Raw genomic sequence first — 19,123 nt, forward strand, 5'->3', positions numbered from 1 at the left:
ACTGCCTTCTCAGTAGCCCCCTGGCACTTTGTCTTTATCTATAATACCACTTGCCACATTGTATTGTAATGATCCATTCTCATACTTTCTTTACTCATTAGCAATTCACACCTTCTTTGAGGTTAAAAGCTGGGTCCTCTTCCTGTACCATTTCACCCCACTTTCTTCTGCCCCCCACGTACGTCGGCTCTAGTGCAGTCCCTGACAAACAGCAGGGAGCTCAGAAATCCTGTTAGAATGAGTGAATCTGGACCACATAATATCTTGCATGGGCCCTGGGCACTTCTGCCTTCTTGGGTCACTTTTTTCCATTTTTTAAAATTCTATCTTATAATCATATTGGTATAAAGATGAATATATTAATATCATCTATTAAAACATTTTCTTTTGTGGCGCCTGGGTGGCTCAGTTGGTTAAGCGTCTGACTTGGGCTCAGGTCATGATCTCACAGGTTGTGGGTTTGAGCCCCGTGTCGGGCTCTGTGCTGACAGCTCAGGGCGGAGCCTGTTTTGGATTCTGTGTCTCCCTCTCTCTCTGTCCTCCCCTGCTCACACTGTTTCTCTCTCTCAAAAATAAATATTTTTTAAAAATTCATTAAAATTTTTTTTCTTTTACCTAAGTTAATTTTTTACCTCTGATTTTAAACTAAAACATTTTTGTGTGCTCCTGAAAATACTGTGGATACCACATACTATGCATACTGAGCCTAACAGATAAGCCACTCCTGAAATAAATGGCCAAATTTTTTAATCAATGAAAGTCATCTTACAAATATTTATCTTTACTTACATATGCTGATTTAGGTTTATTTCATCTGTTCTAAGATATTAAATGTTTGATTATATATTCCTTTGGCTTTATTTTCTTTTCCTTTTTTTTTTTTTTTTTTTTTTTTTGCCACAGTAGTTATTTTTTTAATCATATGTAACATCATGGGAAATTTAATAAAAATGTTCGTGTGAAACACTACTCAGTCTGTTTTGGATAGCAATTTAAAATGAATGGTCAAAATTATCACTAGGAGGGCACCCTACCATTCTTTGAATAGAACAAGAGAAATGTATTAAAAATCAAAAGGGAAAAATTAATTTCATAGTATAACATAAGGAATGATGATTTCAAACAGCACTGTATATTATTAGTTCATAACGACTAGCTACAAAATGTCAAGAAAATTAGATTTCAGATGGTAGATGAGGTTTGTCTCACTGAAAAAAGGGTTTTAATAAATATTAAGCACAGAAGTATTTGGGGATGATGAAGATTCGGTAATTAAGCATTGAGCATTCAGTGATCCATTTGACACGAAAGAATTAAAGACACAAAAAATTGGTTAGCTAAATGCAACTGCCAAGGGGGTTGAACTCACTATTTTTGTGCTCTGAAGAATAATAATTCATCTAGTAGCAAATCTTTCTTCCCCCTTACAAGTTAGAAATACTGCATATCAGGATGAAATAGGATTTTTGAGACACAGATTCTTAGAAATGAGGCAGGTCTTTAGCAACCTACTTCCTACTCTGTATAGAAATAACATCTTCAGCATTCCTGGAAGATGTTAGTGATGGCTACGATATTCTGAGAGATGGGAAACCCACTGCCTCACAAAGCAGCCTGTTTGCTGCTCTAAGTCTAACTTTTTAAAAAATACCCTGTTCATGTCAAGCAGAAAAATATACTCCTCTCCGCACCAAAAAGTACACAAAAATTAACATTTCACTTATGTGTTATTTTGGGGGAATTATGGATAGAACAGGATTGATTCAGTTTCCAGATTAGCAAACTATACCCTTAGGCACTAAAATACTTTTTTTTTTTTTTTTTTAATCTCAAACAGTTTTTGATTGGCATATTTCAGGTTGTGTAGAATAGTGGACAGAGTGGAGATTTTTTAATCAGAGAAATCTAAGTTTGAATCCTGGCTCACTTATTAGCACTTGTATGACCTTAAGGAAATGGCTTAAACTCTGGAAGTTTCATTTCCTATCTCCAAAACCTTGAGCATTGAGAGGATTAGAGATAATGGATGTAAAGCACCTAGCATGGTTTTTGCTACAAAGTAAATACTCCAAATATGCCAGCTACAATTTGTTTGTCTCCTTAAACATTTGACATTTTAATGATTTTAATAAATTATGAGCATTTATTATTATAGAGTATTTTAAAATGAGTCACAATGTTTATTATTGCTATAAAAGTATCCTAAACTGCTTTCTCTGGCTTTATGGTTGCTTTTAAAAATACTTCTCTAGCCCTCCTGGCTATCAGATAATTCTGTCCCTGTGTCAGCCTTTCTCACTACCATTTCTGTGTCTCCTCACTTAGTTTTTTCCAGTCTTGGAAACAAACATATTAACAAACCCAAATTTGTTAGAATTGTGTTTTTTAAAAGTGCCTCCGGGTTCTGCATAGAAAGTCTAAGAAACTCTTAAAGAGTTTAGTATTACCATTTCAGAGCCTACGTTTTAGCTCAAGTGTCTTTGGCTCATATTTTAGCCAATGCCAGAACATTTTCCTACCTCCAGGCTCATGACTGTCTTTCAGAAGGTTGCAACTGTCAGATAACTGACCTGTAGATAAGTACTGAGGATAGAAAGATGGTGGGTGAGTGAATAGATGGATGAATAAATAGATGATAGATAGATGATAGATAGAGAGACAGAGAGATACTTGTCTTATGAGGTACGAACTAAAATTTTCAAATTGTTGCAATGAAAGATGGTTTAGTCAATCTGTATTCCCAAGGTACTGGAATCACATCTCTATTTTTCATCTGTAAAATGGAGCAAAAAACATTGAATCTGACCTATTTCAAACTGAACTATGAAACAGCATAGGTCATATAGGAAAGATATAAAGAACAGACATGAAGGTGCCTTATAAATACAACTTGTCAATGCTATCATGTATTTTGCACCTATCCCTTAAAAGGTGGATGAGGAATCTATTTGCATTTTTATCTAGTAGAGTAAAAAGTAAATATGTTGGCTTTCAGTTATATGGCTCCTTCTTTTCTTGAGATCCCACTGTTACGGTTTCTTTCCAACACCTTTCTTTTTTTTTTTTTTAATATTTTATTTATTTTGAAAGAAAGAAAGACAGAGAGAGCAAGTGGGGGAGGGACAGGGAGAGAGGGAAAGAGAGAATCCCAAGCAGGCTCCATGTTCAACATGGAGCCCCATGCAGGGCTCCATCCCATGACTGCAGGATCACACGACCTGAGCCGAGAGGAAGAGTCAGAGGCTTAACCGACTGAGCCACCCAAATACCCACTTCCAACACCTTTCTAAGCAGAGTTCCACGCACAGATCCCGTTTGTGAGCCCTGCCCCTAAACTGTGTCGTGATTTCGTACTGTGATATGCAAAGTGTTTTTTAGCAATGCCATGTCATGCCTGACTTGTTTACTAGTGAGTAAAAATAAAATATCTTTGCTTATTTTTTTCTTCTGTGAAGTCTAATAATATTCCATCCAATGATTCTACTAAGTAAAAGGAAAAATTCATATAAAATCATCCTTTGATTAGACCTCCTCTTCTTTTTTTAATGGTGTAGGCGATACCTGAGTGCAAAGATCCTCGTGAAGGAATAAAATGTAGATTTCCACTATCATGTGAAAAGATTCAAGCTGAACGAAGTGTAAATATCCCTGTGGGAAGTACTTAACCTATTGCTGTGTGACAATTTACCCCCAAATTTAGCAGCTTAAACAACCAGGGTTCATTACTTCAGAGCTCTTGTGGGCTGGGAATCTAGGCGTGGCTGACCTGAGTGCCTGGGGCTCAAGGCGGGTCAAGCTGTTGGCTGCTGCAGTCACGTCAAGATTCAGCTGGCAGTGGAGGACCTGCTCCCAGTCCTGCTCGAGAGGCTGTTGGCAGGAGGCAGAAGCACTTCCTATCCACCCGTGTGGGCCTCTCCACGGGTTGCGCGCCGTCCTCCCAATGGGGCAACTGGCCATTAGAGAAAGAGACAGAGAACAGGGGGAGAGAGGGAGATGAGAGTGAGCAGGAGAGACGCCCCGGAGAGTAGTCAGGAAGCAAGTCACAGTCTTTTTGTAACTCAGCCTCAGAAGTGCCTTCCCACTTCTGCCGAGTTATGTGCATTAGAAGGGAATCACCTGGGCGCGCCAGAGCGTCTGACTTCCACACAGGTCATGATCTTGTGGTCCAGGAGTTCAAGCCCAGCGTCAGGCTCTGTGCTGACAGCTCAGTGCCTGGAGCCTGCTTCGGATTCTGTGTTTCCCCCTCCCTCTGCCCCTTCCCCATTCATGCTGTCTCTCTCTCCTTCAAAAATAAGTAAACATTAAAAAAAGGGGTGGGGGGTTAGAATCACTGCATCCTGCCCACATTCGGAGGAGGCAGGAATTACACAAGGGTGAGAATACCAGGAGATGGGACAGGGCGGGGAAGGGGGGGCGGTCACTGAGGGAAATTTTAGAGGCTGCCCTACTGCGGTGGGATAAACCATCTGGGGTTTATAATTACTCAATTTTTATTTACCTTGAAGGTTTGGATAGCACATAGCTTTCTTTTTTTTTTTTTTTTTTTTTTTTTTTTTTTTTTTTTTTTTTAGCTTAGCTAATGATCTTTCAACAGAATGGTGAACTGGGTTCCTGTTGTATTTACTACAGAAACATCCTGGTTAAGCTAATACCAAAAAACATCCCAGCAAACACAGTCTTTTGTTATATACAGCCCTCGTGGCATATATCAATTTCCAGTAAAATTATTTGTGTGCATGTCTCCCTCTGTCCGAGGGAGCAGGGCCCTGTGAGCTCAGGGCCGTGATGGAAAAGGGAGCTAACGTTCACTGAGCCCCTTTGAAGGGGCAGGCCCTGTGCTAGATGTGTTTACATACATTATTTTTAATCTTCACCCAAACCTGCTAAGAAGGCCCTCTTATCCACAATTTATGAGTGAAGAAACTAAGGTTAAGTCACTAGCCCAAGGCCACACAGGTAAAAAATGGCAATGGAGCTGGAATTAAAACCAAGGTTACAGGTGTCCAAAGCTCATACTATGTCCACTGATAAACCACACTGTGCCCATGTCATTGTGCCAAGGCCTTAATTGTCCCCAGGAAATATTTAATGAACAAATACTTCTAAAAGGCTTATGAGCAAAAAATTTAAAAAATAACAAATCAGTGGTAATAAATATGTTGTAGCCTGACATATATCCCCCTCATAATTCATGTGTTGGAGTTCTAACCCTCAGTACCTCAGAATGTGACTGTATTTGGAGATAGGGCCTTCAAAGAAGTAATTAAATTAGAGTGAGATCATTAGGGTTGGCCCCAATCCAACCGGTTTCCCTAATCTAACTGGTTGGCCCTAATCTAACTGGTTTCCCTGGAAGAAGAGAAAACTTGGACGTGCAAAGAGATGCTAGGAATGCGGGCACACAGAGAAAAGCCCATGAGAGGGCCCAGAGAGAACAGGGCTGCCTACAAACCAAGAAGAGAGGCCTCGGTAGACATTAAATCTGCCCACGCCATAGTCTTGGACCTCTGGCCTCCAGAGCTATGAAAAAATAAATGTCTGTGGTCTAAGCTACCCAGTCTGTGGTATTTGGTTATGGCAATCCTAGCAAACTAATGCTTCACATCTATATATACCTATACACCTTTGCTCACGCATTCATATGTACATGCAAATACACTAACATATAAAAATAGAACATATCAAAGCAGAGACATGTAATATAAACATATTATGTATATGTTCGAAATCCTTAAAATGAAATTTTATACAAGATACTAAGTAACATTTTCCATATTGGGATTTGTGTTAGGTTAGTTAACTAGGTATTACGCTAGATTCCTTTACCTGTCATTTTCCAAGAACTTCTGAGGCGCTCTGGTGGGTGGCAGAGAAGCAGTTAGGGCATGAGGAAAGAGAATTGGACTCAGACAAACTGGCTTTAAGTTTTGGCTCTGTCATTTATTTTCAGCTCTATGACCTTGGGCAATATGCTTAGGCTTTCTAAGCCTGTACTTCTTATTTTTCCACTTCAGCTAACATTTCTTGAGTATCTACTACAGGCCAGACTGTGCACCGATCGCTTTTGCATAAATCATCTCAATTTGTAAAATGTGATAACAATGCCACCTAGCAGAGCTGCTGTGATGATCAAGTGGGATAATGCGAATGCGAGAGCTTTGCAAACTGCGAAGGCTCGTGCAGATATCAGGGTGTGTCATTTTTCTGTTTTCTACATCAGTGCTTCCAAATGATAAAGCTGTAATTTTGACCTTAGCAACAACTGCTCATCTAGTTTTATTCTCTAGCTAAATGATCCAAAGGTAATCTAGGAGTTATATTAATCATTCCCAAGCTCAGCTTTAAACCTATCACTCCCCTGCTGAATAAACAAATAAACTTCAAAACCCTGAATCATATCCAAAATACCTGCATAATGTGTGAATTTTAGGTCTTCCGTGATCTAGCCGCAAGCTACCTCTCCAGCTTTACCTCCCATCATGTATTCTGCATCAGGTTTCCAACAAAGCAAAATGATTAGCCAGCCACCTATTCAAACCCCGAACTTTGCAGCCTTATGTCCTTCCCCAGAGAAGGAGATTCCCTTCTCTGGTTTGCTATTGCTGATACATGCGAAACATTAGCACACAGCCTGGGATGTAGCGTGTTCTCAATAAATGGTACCTGCTGCTAATTTCCCTACTGCTGCTACCATCACGCAAATCAGTGAAATACTTCCTCCACTACAAACCTTGCAAGTTACAGATGATTTTGCTCTCCTCTGCATGTCTGGAGCACTATATCTTAAACTTTTGGGGGATTTTAGTCATTTTCTAGAATATACTTAAGTTACATATCCATCCATTCAAAATATACGTGTTAAGAACCTACTTTGTGAGAAAACCTATGTTAGAAAGGATACTTGGACAAGATGCGCCTTTGCTAAGAGAGCTTGAAATCTAATGGGGAAAGAAGACGACGAATCGGACATACTCATATTGCACCTGGATCATACAGCCAGCAGCGGTATCTGCACTTGTCTCCCTGCTTCCAGCACCTTTATAGCCCGTCTTCAGCACAGCAGCTAGTATACATCAGATGGCATTGCTTCTCTGCTAACAACCCTGCCACGGATCTCTATTTTACTCATTTTCATTTGCAGGGTCCTGGGGGACCCCGTTGCCACCTGACCTTGTGAAACTCTCCTGCTTTCATGCCCTGCTATTGTCTAGCCACCCGGGCCTACTGCTTGTCCCTCAACCTGCCAAGCTTGCTCTCACCGTTGGTACTGACCATTCCCTTAGCCTGGAATCCTTTTCCCCAGGTATCTGCTTGGCTAGCTTCTCTTTTAAGTCTTTGCTCAAATACCACCTTCTGAAAAAAGCCAACTTTGATCACGCTGTTTACCTGGCTACGCAGCCCTCTCATTTACCCTGATCTGTTTTTCCTTTGTCTGTTGTATGTACCCCCTTCTGGCCACTGCATACCTAGCTAAATTACTATGTTCATTGCTAACTGTTGGGCTCTCCTCTTTAGCTCTGCGGCAAGGAGCAGGAATCTCTTTTTTTATCCTCGATGTACTTATGGACCTAGAACAGTGTGTAAAACAAAGTAGGAGCCCTATGTTCAGTTTCCTTATTTTTGTACCCTCAGAGTACCTAGTATGGCACAGTACAGCTAGGACGCCTTGAATGAGTATTTGTTATTGGCTCACCTTTATTCTCTTTAAATCATACGTCCGGTATTTCCTAGGGCCTTCATTGTTCTATGATCCACTTTTATCTTTCTACATCTCTGGTAGAATATATTTCAAACAGATTGTGTGCGTGCGTGTGTGTGTCAGTATGCGTATATATCAGGATTTCAGGTATTATTTTATGAACATGTGAGGTTTTAAGGAAAAGTTTTGCTTTTAAGTTTTATAGAAGTCATCAAAGTACACACTACATGTTTTTCAGGCCTTTTTTTTTTTTTCATACTCAAGGCATTGATGTACATCGTGGGCATTTGTCATTGGTAGAGCAATATATCTAAACACATATTAGAGGGGGAAAAATCAATATAACTCAGCAAATATTTAATGAATATCTACAATGTGAAATATTTTACAGGTTTTACAAAGAGGGCAAGAAACACTTCTACTCCAAAATTGCTTGTAACCTCCTGGGTGAGAGAAATATATGGACAACTCACTATAAAACAAAACCAATATGAAGAAAAATACAAAGTAGTGTGGGGTAACTTGTTAAATTATGCTCATCTGAAAAGAGACATTCATCTTTCTGTGATCTTCAGCCAAACCCCTGCCCTCGGTAAGCTCTGTCCATAAATAGGTTAACAGTCAACAAACCAGAAGTTCCATTAATCAGAATGCCTTGCTCCTCCAACTTGTCCAGTAACAAAGGAGCTGGTGTTCTTTCATTCTTTTGTGCATCTATGCTACTTTCGAAAGGCAATGTAAGTAATAACCCTGAAGCTAGACTTTAAAGCTGATCACAGTTATTTAGTAACTTGACCCCCTCTCCCCCATCTCCCCTCCATCCTGATGGATTTAGACAGGGGCTGCTCTGAGTTCCTTTGTAAGAATTTATGCTCAGGATGACTGATTGACAAGTGGAGCTTTTTCCTTTTCTGGGGGAAAAGAAATTTCCAGGGTCATGCTCCTGGTATTTGCAAAGAGCTCTAAAAGCTCCAGAGAGCGAAAGAGTCAAAATTGACTTCTTGCTGATGATCACAAACTTCATGACAAGGGGGAAAAAAAAAAAAGGGAGATTGAGGCCGCAGTTCCGAATGTCAGGATAACTACCGAGGAGGCCGATTTTGAAACAGGCTTCCAGATAAATAGGAAGTTATATACTCAACTAGAAACCACAGGCATTAGATAGAGGGTGCAGAGGCTGAAGAACTTCCACCCCAATCAAGATGGCATCTGCACGAGCAGCCTGTCAAGAGAGAAGGATGACCCTGAACTGTGTGGGTGGCTTTCTTTAAAAAAGACACAATGCCCATCCGAGTTTACGTGAACTTGTTATTCCTTCAGTATTATACAGTGTGTGTCCTCGTACGTGTTTGAGTTGTTGTGGGAACAAAATTATATTTCTATCACCCACATTCATATGCCTACAAACTGTCTCTGTATTCTAATATTCATCCTGATTTATTTATAAGGGCCTGCAAAATTCATGCTTTAGTGAGGAAATGTTTTAGCTCTTCAGATCTCTTTTGTGGTCATTTTCAAAACCGAATGACTGAAAGGTGGGAGTTTCAAGCTCCATTCGCTTCTAGAGAAAAAAAAAAAAAGAGTTCTATATACTTTAGATCTTCATTTTTAACAACAAAGTCCTGGATTTTGAATAGAGATATTTTTATCCCCAGGAAATAATCTTCTTTAGAAAAAAAAAAAAAATAGCTGGAAAAAAAAAAAACTAGTTATATTGGTATGTGTTTAAGCCTTTATATTGAGAAGGGAGATTATTAGCATAGTGGTTTGAGAAAATAAGTAGGATTCCTGTTTAATGAAACCCATTTTCATTACTGCTTGGCTTCGTGACTAGATAGCCAAAGGCAGGGAGGGTGTGGAAACTGGTGGTGAATGAAGCTGCTTTAGAGGCTCAGAGAAATGAGCTGATCACCCTGAAGTTACAGGAGACAAAGTGAGAGGACACAGGACCTGCAAAGCCTTGAAGAGAAACTCTGAGAGGATGGCACGAGAAAGGGACTGGCTCCAACGTGTGTCCACCATGTGCACGATACCGGGAAAGCTTCTCCGACTCACGCTGCTGAGGAAGCTTCAGGTACGTTGCCCGTTCCGTGATTTCCTCACTAGCAAACACGACGTAATCACCAGTGAGAATGAAAACCGTCAGGTTTCATGCGATACTATTCCCAGGAATTCATTTCACCCTGGAACATCGCTAGTCTTACCATCAAAGCTCAGAAGCAAACAAAATAAAACTATGCTCATTTAGCTTTGCACCAAGAAAGCACCAAATGCACAGGAATCGTGAATGGTTAATGAGAATGTATAGAGGCCTAAAAATGGACGTCTCGTGTATGAGTGTCCGATTTAGGGAGCAGCCTTTAATGAGGGATGCAAAACATGAATGTAAGATCTGGTTCGTCCCCCAAGAAAGAAAGTTCAAATCATTATGGCCAACTGTAAAATGAAGAGTAAATAAATACATACTTCCCATTTGACAGAGGGATATTAAAAGGTTTAATTCAATAATTGAATTATTGAGGGGCATTGAGTTATTCAAATAAATGAGGTTACATAAATGGGAAGAATCATAAACTTTCACATCCATGTGTCATTCCTGATCCTCTGGTCATTAAGCAAGGTCTGTACGGAAGTATTTTCCCCATAAATCATTTTCTGAACATCAAGTTAAAAACCCCAATGCCCTGGAAAACATAAAGAAGAGCCACCCTATATAATTAGTTGAGAATGGAGTTCTGCTAGCCACTCCTCCAGTGCCAACACTGTCATACAGCCTCGAAAACATTCAATCAAGTCATCCAGTTGTTTACAAATCAGATGCAAACCCAAATACTGCAAGGTTAGCCTGTTCTTCAAATAACTACACTTCTGGCACAATTCCACAGCAAACTAGAAATACAGAGATTCAAGAGGTTCTCTGTTGTTGCTAATCTTTCCACTCCAAATTATGCTGCTGCTCCTGTATTTTCTGCAACATTTGCTCTTTTTCAGGTGGAGTTGACAATTCTGAGGTCACACTGAGTCGTCAATGGCAAGCTGACAGTAGGACATGGCTGTTTGAGCTAAGTTACTAATAAGTGAACCCATGGAGTGCCATTTCATTAGCGAATGTATCATTAAAAGCATCACCTCCATGACTTACTCATTGTTCTTTGCCCAGCCTGGTCCCTGCCTTGAAGCCTTAAAAATAAAGAAACCATGCTAGCCTAGTGAAGGGCTGGGACCAGCTAATTAGTGGCCCCCTTCCTGCATATTCTCTTCTCTCTCCGGGCACAGAGCAAGAGCACTTCTCTCCCCACCCACAACTATAGTTATGAATGGATTTGTTTGAAGAAAAGAGGGAGGAGGACAGGAGATAATGAACCAAATAAGAGAAATAAAATCAAGGATCAAGGACAACAGCAGCTTGGGTCCAGCGGCCCAGGATCAATAACTATACTGATGATAGTATAGTTACTGCTTGATCTTATAAGTTGATGTTGGGGTCAATCAGCCCTGGATATAAGCCCATCTCCACCACTTACTGGCTCTGTGACCTCAGGCAAGTTACCTGAGGTTTCTAAACCTTACTTCCCACATTTATAAAATAAGAATAATCAGAATATCTGTCTCCAATGAGACACTTAATGTAAAGCACTTAATGCAAATGCCTAACTACTACTATTAGCTTCAATATTTGGCACTGACATCTCTAAAATGACTCAAACATTTCCTCCCCAGGGACATCTTACATTCCCCATGCCCTAACGACCTTGTTGTCAGTCTGAATCCAGTCCCCAAACTTTGTGCTCTCCAAACACTTCTTTCTCACAGTACTTACTAATCCATATTATCTCCTGTTCAAAATCATAAATACTTGAGGACAGACACAGCTGAAAACAAAGTCACATCTTTCAAGACAGCTTACTAAGAACATTATCTAGGAGGCAAGGCAATTGGGTATGTTATGAAATAGAGAGAAACTTGACCTGGAAAAGCCTTCATTTATTCTTCAACACACACTTATGAAGAACTTCCTGTATGCCACGTGCTAAGATAGAGTGGTAAACAAGATACAGATTCATTACAGTCGTGATAAATGTTTGCAATGCGTCATAGTGTTGAGGCCATTGGAGGTTCTCCTTGAGGAATGATATATTAGGCAACTATGGCTGCAATTAATGCTGCATAATAAACCACCTTCCAAACTTGGTGGCTTTCAACAGCAAGCACTTCTTATGCTGACAGGTCGGCAGGTTGTCTGGGGCACCTCTGCTTCAGATTCGGGTGCCTGGGATTGGCTACGAGTCTTGGGTCAGATGCATGTCTGCTCTGTGTGTTTCATTCTGGGGCCCCAGGTGAAGAAGCAATAACAGCATAGGACTTGCTCTCCTCATGATGAGCAGAGGAACCCAAGTGGGCAGGCCCAACCTCATGAGCATACTTAAGGCCTTTGCTAGTGTCATATCCTCTAATGGTCCAATGGCCTAAAGCAAGGCAGGTGGCCAAGCCTAACATCGATGGAACGGGAAATATATGCCACCTACTCTAGCTCCCTTGAGAAACAATCTCTCCTTGAGCAAATTTTAGTCAGGTTCCCCTGGACTCTTTTGACAACTAGCACCTAACTTTTGGGTTGCTGTGTTCATTCCTGCATTGTCCAATTTTGCAAGAATCCTAAATCAGTTTAATCAGAATCTCCCATCCTCCACTGTTGACCCTCAGTATCTATCAGGTTCTCAATCTCTTCCATCCCAGGTGATGTTTGATCACCAGCCTTCTTCTCTAGCCCCCCTACCATGTCCCTTGAAGACATGGGCAGTGCATCCCAATGGTTGTAACGGTATGTCGAGGGACTTTTTCCCATTCCTAAAGAGAATTCTGTGAGCCTTAAAAGGCTATAGAGGACAATATGACTACATGTTACAAATGGTAGCACTTATTCTCCTTAATTGAAATGTAGGAGTACTGTGGAACAAGGGCAAAAGTAGGATTTGTCTATCTATCATTGTGACAAATGGACAGTTTATCGCCTTGCATTTGCTCAGCACTGCAGGAAAAGGGTAGAAGTTCAGAAAAATCTATTTCCCACAGAGCAATTATCAATTTTAATATTAAATTTTAAAATGATTTTTAATTTATCAACTGGCCCCTGAATTCAGGGTGGGCACTGTCAGATCTCTGCCTTGGATATTAGGCTGATGATGGTTCATATCCAAAGTCCATAGATAATGAACACTTTGTAAATCTGTAGTGCAGTTCTTTCTCCCCCCCCCCCCCATTGTAAATTAATTGATCTTTTTTGCCATTAGGGAGATAATCCACTGCTGTACTTTTCTCTCTGTCTCCTTCACTTCTTTTTTTTGGTTCAAACACAAAGCAAAACATTCCCAAATACAACCCAATTTTAATTAAAGCTACCCTGGTCCCTGGAAAAGCTGTATCCTCCTGCTTCACTGAGACTTTAAAGTTTCCTGCTTTGATGCAGTGTTGAAAGAGCAATAAAACAGGGGTGAGCGGCTTTAAAGTGAGAGGTCAGAAAAGTATTTGTCTCCTTTTGCCCTTCACTCTCTTGGCAGTAGAACCTTCCTCTGGTCCACAGTTCAGAGTCCAGGAGGAAAATCTGCATTCAGTAAAACCACAGACCAAAGTCAAATCCTGCTCACCAAATCTCACACATGGGAAGCGAAGGCTGCTGCCACCCTGCGTGGCCTTGACTTGAGGCACACAATTCAAAAGCGTTTGTGGAGGTCAAACACTGGGATCCAGAGCTGTGCATTTTAGTTAACAAAAACTTAACTTTTCTCCAGTGCTTGAAAAAGCACCAAGGTCCGATCCAGGTTTAAGATGCATAATAAAGCGATTGAAATTCTCTTCACTAATCAGGTGAACTGACTGAGAAATTAATATACTATATTAATTCCTAGTCTTCCACATAACTTCTGAAAGTCTAAATATACCATGACTTCTTTTTTTTCCCCCACCCTTCAGAATTGCTCTAATATCTCTAAAAGCCCATTACACCGTGGGAGAACTGAACAGAGTAATTAGTAGATTATTGTCAAGATTAGTGAATCCAAAGGTAAGCTCCTTATCACAGCTATCTTCTTTGGCAAAAATATTCTTATCATTTTATATGGAAATGAGAACAACCAACTACACAATAAATAGTGGGTATAATTTTCTCCCCAATTTAATGGAACCTAATGGGCCTACAGCTCCATGAAGGTAAGTGCGGCGTCTGCTATAGTCACTGCATCATCTTCGGCACTTTGCACAATGCCTGGTGCGTGAGAGGCATCAAAATATTCCATGAATGAATAGATCAATATTTAAGTGTATACATACATGAAGGAATATGTAAATGACTGCCAAGCCAGCACAAGACTGTTGAATAACACAAAATAACCCAAATCAGAAGAAAGGAGAGAAAACCTGGTTGTCTGGTAAAAGGTGTGATATTTTTCCCCAAAGGAAAAATTTCAAGGCCACTTTTTCCCCCCCCCAGGGAAAGAAAAGATCAATGCCAGCAGCCCAGCAGTGGCCAGAAGCCCCACAGAGTATGCAAACCTGATGGAGGAGAGAAAATTGAGGTGAGGAAATAGATGTCACTTTTGAGCTTTAAAGTAGTCATTATAAGCAATAGGGAAGAAATAATTATTTTTTAAATGATAAGCACTACCTGGACAATGTGACACTCTTCTATTTAAATGGAACTTTGTGAAATGTGTCTATTTGGTGGGGACATGGTTCTCCTGCCCTGAGTGCCTTAAGGAGTCTGTCAGTGTGAAAAATAATTTTAAGAGTCAAAACACATCAAGCAATAAGTTGTTGGTCACTGTCGCCATTTTCCTAAAGAGCATGGTAGAAAGACCTCTTCGCTCCCATCAGATGACAATAACATCCATGATTTGGAGAAAATGATTCTGATTCCCTTTATGCAAAACTAAAGAGTAAAGCCTTTTCCAGGTCATGACTTCGGTGGCGTGTTTTATTTTGTGATTTTTTTTTTTTTCTTTCTGGTAACTTACCACCTCTTCAATTACAGAAAGAAAAATAACCGAGAGATTGCATCAAATGGGACTCAGCTTTGGGAATTAGAATCTGTCCTTCTCTTCCTGAGCATAAAATTCGGCCCCTGCCTTTTAACTGGCTCCTTTCATCCACCTATCCTCAGCCCCACATCTCCCCAGCCCACAGGGTCATTTCAGCACCCAGTTCACAGAACACCTACAAAGGGGACCAGGAAAAATCGTCTCTTGCCCAATGTGTCTTTTCAGCTTTGCCACCCCTTTACACCAATTCTAACAAACTGCAGCAGCAGACAGGAGCTATCAGCAGTCCCTGTCTAGCCGATCCGAAGCAATCTGAGAGGAGTCCCCATAAAAAAAAGGCAGAACAGTATAGCAGATAAAAGGACTGACCTATTTTCTCTTGAAATCTACTGACCCTTGTTTACCAGACTCTTAGTCTTCAATAGAGTTGACGTTAGGCTTTGTAATGCATGATGGCCCTTAAGCACCAAACAATTGGAGCTGTTTAACATGGAAGAAGAATTGTCACCAAAGAGACACCTGGAAATTGTGTGAGGTTTGCCCATTCACATCAGAGCCAAGGTTCTGGAAATGAACCTTAGTTCCAAACAAGGGGGTTGATGATTAAGTATGTGTGGCCTTGGAAGTAAATACTAACTCTTCAATTTTATTTTTAAAAGTCCAAAGCAACTAAAGATCTACAGGAGAACAAAGGGCCAAAGGAAGCCTCAGTTCAGCAGAATACTCAGGGCCTAGGCATCCTGATAAATATGGAGTGGAAGCTTTTGTGCATTTCTTGAAATAAGCCATTAATATGTAATTATGTAAACACATATATGTGCAAATAGATAGATGGATAGATAGGTGATAGATAGATAAATAGATAGATTTTGTTCTGTTCTCAATCCCTAAGATTTATTATTCTTAAGAAGCTGGCTTAGCAGCAAGACCAAGTTTGTTTCCTTTGCCTTCAAATACTTCATGTCAGCTCATAAATGTACAAATCAGTCAAATATCTAAACTAACAGCATTTCATCAGTCTTACTTTGCCCTTAATAATTCATCCCTCTTATGTTTACTCTAATACTTCTGCAGCATAAATATGCATGATATGAGGCTGTGTATGTTCAAGCACTTTCATGGATAGACTAACAGCGGGGGACTTTTGACCTTGGTCTGAAGAGGGAAAAGTTACTGCAATAACTAATGACAGAAATGACAGTCTCACACTTTAAATTAAAGAGGAAAGGGGAGAAAAACATTCCCGAGGGAGAATTCCTTAACAGCAATTTAGATTTCAGCCTAAGAGGTGCTTTTTGTAAATTTCATTTGAAAACAGTTGCTTTTCCTGCACCAGATTTAACAAGGATAATACCCATCCTCTTGCCAAAATCTCACAGAGATGTTGTGAGAAATAATAAAAGAATGTCTGTGGAGCCTCTGAGCTACTTGGAATAAAGATGCTAATAAATACAAAGGCTTCTTATTAATTATAGTAAATATCCTTGCAAGGGAAAAGAAAAGCCACAATAAAAGTGAGATTTGGGCGAAATCTACTAACTCCTAATCCAATTATTTTAGATGTTTTGGTTATTTTTTTTTCTGACTCCCTTAAATTTGTAAGGAGTGTATATTAAATATTTAACACCTTATTTTCTCCTTGTTCAGAGGTTTTTGGTCCCCCCCCACCCTGATATCTTGGCAAATAATCCCAGGTATTAACAAGGACCAATTTAGGATCTTGGATGGCTGGCAATTCAGCTTCTCCACTGCAATCAAAAAACCATAAAAACATAGATTTGTTGCCTTTGTTGTGCATCACATGCTTTCAATCTCAAAGGGATTTTTCCAGATGTTTCAGCCAGTCTTGTTGGTATGTTTGAAAACTCTGATCTGTTTTCTGAGTCCATTTCCCCTAAAATACACAAACTCAAATGCTCAGGCCGAGTTGAACTCAATCATCCTTCTTTACCATCTTTCAATGAAGCATTCTGTTCTGTCATTAGGTGAAAGGAAGAACAATACCTTCAAGATCTCACTTGCAGATATAATATTATGAGAAACTTGACACAGATTTATGTACCAGCTTGTAATGGCACAATTAGGATCTTTATCTGTGCTGGGAAACGTAGGCCAAAAGGCATTTTTCATTTTCTGAACAAGTACCAACCAAACTTGGAAGGCTGTTGAAGCTAAATGGGAAAGACATGGGGTGCTTTGGTAAGTTTTACTTAGTGATGCTATTCCTGGTCCCAGAGAATGACAGACTCAGAAAATGCCATTTGTCCTAGCAGGGATTCGAAAACTATGCTGCAGGTATTACTTATGTTGGTAGGGTCACAATTAACATACCAGATGTGCAAAGAAAAAGGAACTTCGTTATTTTCTACAAGTGATAGAATCTTTCTTATAAGCTCTCCCCCTGCTGGGTAGCTGCTGATGGGGGTGAAGGGTGGGTAGAAATAGGCTTTGACTTTAAATCTGCCTATTAATGACATTTCAGCTCCTCCTGGTTACATAGTTTTTTGGGGATAATTTTTCAGTAGATTCAAAGCTCGATCCCTAATGAAACTGCTTCTTCCTTTCCCCTCTTTCATCAAAGGGTGCTTGGATATAGAGGATGAGTTGCAGCCATCATGATCGGGGGATGCAGAGTTCTCGGTTTCATGGCAGATGTCCATGATAGGCTGACAGACTTAGCCTTTGAGTGTGCCCTGGCTGGACATCCGATTGTGCTCACCTTTGAAATGAACAGCTGTAAATCAGCAAAACTCTTGGACAACTAGGCCATCTCCCTTGATGACTGTTTCCAAAATTGGATCTCACTAGCCCAACTGGAGGTCTGTGACCTACCTGTGGTAACCACCCAGATCCAGATCAGTCACTCAGAACAGGTTTTAAATTTGTTTCCTTAGCCCCACCTTTCCTCCTTCTACATCCCATAGGACAGAAAGCACAATCCCTTCCTCCGTAACCAGAATATCTCTTTCATCATTGACTTAGCTCAGGCAGATGTAACAAATTACCATAGCCTGGGTGGCTAAGATAACAAATATTTATTTTACATAGTTCGGAAGTCTGGGAAGCCCAAGATCAAGGTGGTGGTTGATCTGGTCCCTGGTGAGAGCCATTTCCTTGGTTTGCAGATAGCCATCTTCTCATGGTGTCTTCATGTGGCAGACGGAGAGAGAGAGAGAGAATGGAAGCAAGCTCTCTCATGTTTCTTCTTAAAAGGGCACTAATTCCATCATTAAGGCTCCACCCTTATGACCTAACTACCTCTCAAAGGCCCCTTCTCCAAATACCAGCACATTGGAGATTTGGGTTTCAATATAGGAATGGGGTGGGGGTGGGGTGTACACATTCCATTCTTAGCAATCACAGTTTTGATTTCTTTATTCTGGGTGGTACATTCCCTAACTGATACTTTCCCAGGGATCATACCATTCGTGCTCAGCCTTGGAGGTAGAAGACTTCAAGGGAAGAAGATTTAAAGGGCAATAAAATATGTAGCTTAATATTTTTACAGTATTATCCCTACTACAGAGCACCAAAATCAAAAGACTTTTTTTTAACGGTGCAAAGTTAAGAAATTAGCAGTGTCTGCATGTGTGAAAAGGCACGCATGTGTCTGTGTGTGCATGCACATGTGTGTGCATGTGAATGGTTCTCTGTGTCTGTGTGTGTATGTAGACACATGATGTAGAGGTCTGTAAAGACTCATAGGGAATGCAGTAATCACAACCTATGAGGGCAAGACCCTGTTGAATTATTCCAACCTTCACCATGTCAGAACTTACAGAGTATTTCATCACCTGCCATAGGTAATGGTGCTTTGAAAATAGACATGAGCTGTCAGCCCAAAACACACTCCCCTCTAGGAACCTGAATATTTCCTCCAGGAGGTATCAGGAAAATGTCAAATCATTGGAGACTGCCTTTCCAACCCCAGCTGGCCTTGACCTGGGATAAAATGCATGTTTCCTGAAAACACCTCATAATTTAGACTCTATGACAGAGGTCCCTTCTGGATTTTCCACACAATATTTATTCTGCTCTCTCAGACTTCCTCACGGAGAATAGACATAGTGCCTCTACTCCATTCTACGGATTAGGCTGATGTTTAGACAATCTTTTGTTTTCCCTCTGGAATAAAGTAAGTGTATGTTTCTCTCCCAAATAATATCCCAGAAGTTATTTTTAAATAGACTCAACCTTATGATGAAATAAGGTAAGTAAAGAGGAAGTCAAGTAAATGAAATCTTTTAGGGAAAATTCCATCTGGTAAATAATTATTTGCCATAAACTCTGGAGGAGTAAGTTGACCTAACATGGCAATCATCACACCTCACTTATAACCAATCTCTTTTTACAGCTGAGAGTGCCATGTGTTGGCAGCTTTCAGTTATGC

At 40.3% G+C, this 19,123-nt stretch overlaps 1 long non-coding RNA gene across 1 annotated transcript in view; it reads right to left on the minus strand.

The window, feature by feature from the left end:
* LOC147578126 (uncharacterized) overlaps nucleotides 1-19,123 on the minus strand; it is a 40,779-nt gene that overhangs the window by 13,880 nt on the left and 7,776 nt on the right. The window contains exon 2 of the long non-coding RNA XR_015254824.1: nucleotides 3,767-3,949. This is a non-coding gene — a long non-coding RNA (uncharacterized LOC147578126). The remainder of the gene's footprint in view (nucleotides 1-3,766; nucleotides 3,950-19,123) is intronic.

Source organism: Puma concolor, chromosome C1, assembly GCF_028749965.1.
Source record: "Puma concolor isolate L17-30 chromosome C1, mPumCon1.1.hap2, whole genome shotgun sequence".
In the NCBI taxonomy this organism is placed as follows: Eukaryota; Metazoa; Chordata; class Mammalia; order Carnivora; family Felidae; genus Puma; species Puma concolor.